Below are 2500 nucleotides of genomic sequence, written 5' to 3' on the forward strand. Positions count from 1 at the left end.
CTCCTCCTCCTCCCCCCAGTCTTTCTAATACAAATAGTGACCATCCTCCACCATTTCACTATTTAAAATCATTTAACGTTTTTGTTGTTAAGAAGTATGTAGTATAGCAGAAGGATCATGAACTTTCCAGCCACAGACCCATATAATCCCATTGCCCGGTTTTGGTGGGGTTTTGGCGAGTGATGTAAGTCTAGGGAAGAACGTAAGTACAAAACCTACATAGAATGACAATATCTTGGTGTATTCTCCAAACTTCTAGCAGTTTGCCCTGGGACTTCCTGATGCAGAACTAGCATCAGTTGAAATTAATAGGTCTTGATGGAGTTTTCTGACCCTAATTTGCCTAATTGCTATCTAAACAACATAAACTTTCATCAGTGATAGCATCCTCTGGCAGTAAGTTCCACGGTTAACAGCAAGTGCCGTCAAAAGAGCAACTCATTATGTTTTGTATCTACCATCTGCTTTTTGTCCTTACAATACAGATCTCAAGCTACCCAAGACAGAGTTTTGTGCTGTGGAAAGGATGCATCTGTCAAAGTTCTTAAAGCAAAATTTTGCTTCTAAGGAAAACTTGTAAGGGTTATTTTTTAATTTGTTTTTCCTTTTCCTTGAGATACAACATTTTGATTCGAAGCTGTGCAAATCAACAATGCGCCATGTCAGCAAACGATATCTAATCCAGCACAGTGTTAAAGTGCAATTTAAACTAGATATCTTTATAATATCAGAAGAACTGGGAAAAAGAAAATGATTCTTGGCCGGATTGCAGTGTTTTCAGAGTGCCACAAACGTTAACTAGTCCTTATATCAGCCATGTAAGGAAAATGTCATCCTTTTATTCAAAATACTGAAAACCTCAGAGAGCGCAGAAGTGACTCGTCGAGGAAATCGACTGAGCCAGTGCCAGAAGTGAGGAAAGGGACTGACTTCCTTCTGTGTTACAGCCACGAAGGGTGCATCTGCCTTGAGGTGAGTCATGGTGCAAAGAAACATGGGTTAGCTGAGCTGAACCGAGCTAGCTGCCGCCCTGGCATAGCCCTGCGTAGACAGCCCTTCAAAGGGTGGCGTGAACCCTGCTGAGGTGCAGGGTTTATCAGCTGGGGCAGAGGGCCTGCCTCTTCTGCTCCTACTGCCCCAGGAGGCTGCTCCGTAATCCAGGGGGGGCACAGCACTTCCCTGCCCCGTGTTCACAAACAAGCCCTCTCTGAGCTAGCAGATAGACCTTTTTTTGCAGCTCGTACCATTAGCAGTGTAGAGGTGGCCGTGGACAATGCTTTTTCCTTTGTTATTGATGGCTTGGGAACACAGGGACTGCCCTGCTGAAGCAGCCTCGTCTGCTAGAGAGCTAATTGTGCTGTCTCACAAGCCTATCTGAACTATTCGAGGGAAAGGCGCAAGGAAAGTCAGAGTGGAAAATGTGGGAATAATCTGCCACTGTTTTTTTTTCTTTTCTCTCTGAATTCTGTCAAATGAATTAGTAGTTTATGTTGTTAATATTTGGATTTGATGCCTTGTTATATATATATTGTTATTTTATCAAATCTATTTACATGAGCCTGCAAAAGAAAAATAAATTGCAACCACTAGACACCAAATGAAACTAATGAGAGATAATTAAAGGTTAACTGAGAGCAGCATGGTTGTACCAATTAGCTGTGAAGTAACACAGAAAGGAAAGTGAGAGCTAGAGTGATTGCAACCGTTCTCATTTTTACCAAATATGTGAATTGAGCAATTTGAACTTTGATTTTCTGATTAAGTAATTTTTGTATGAAAATGAAAAAAAATTATGTGTTTACTTTGTCTGATAGTTTTGTCTCGGAAAAAGAATCCATAAAAATATTTTGAGACTACAATCACAACCTAACTGCATCTGAAATCATTCAGAAACCTTGGAATATGTTTCCAAACCTTCTGAAGTTTGCCTGTTAGCATGAAACATAATCAAGTCTTTTCTGCATTGCCCAATGCTGCTTGGGATCTGCACAGCGGTTTCTCAAAGCTGCTGTTGTGACCTGTTCCTATATGGCTGCTCTTGTATTTGCGTAATGTAGAGGGATTTATGCTTTCCGTATGATTTCTCCCTTTGGACTTGCTCACTTTGGGTGATCAGTGCAATAAGTCCCAGCATTATCAGGCCATGAAACTTAGCACATCAAGGTACAGTGTTTAAGTAACCTCTGATTAAGAAAAGAAGTCAGTTTGATGGAACTTCTGTGAATTAGCCAAAAGAAAATAAATTGCAGAAGTAACAGTGATATATAGAAACTTACATTGCATGTTATAACAGTGTGACTATATTGAATGCAATAAATGCAGCAGCAGGAGGTTACCTGTTGCTATGATTGGATTTAAACTTTCTCTTGTGCTACCTAGATTCTAAGGAATCCAGAGGATAATTTTGGCAAAGAATAGGATAATAGGGAAAGAAAGATCAAATCCCATGTTTCTGAGCAACCAATTTTCAAATGACCATTTCTACTCTTTATTCCTATGA

Source organism: Struthio camelus, chromosome 2 (genome assembly GCF_040807025.1).
Source record: "Struthio camelus isolate bStrCam1 chromosome 2, bStrCam1.hap1, whole genome shotgun sequence".
NCBI lineage: Eukaryota > Metazoa > Chordata > Aves > Struthioniformes > Struthionidae > Struthio > Struthio camelus.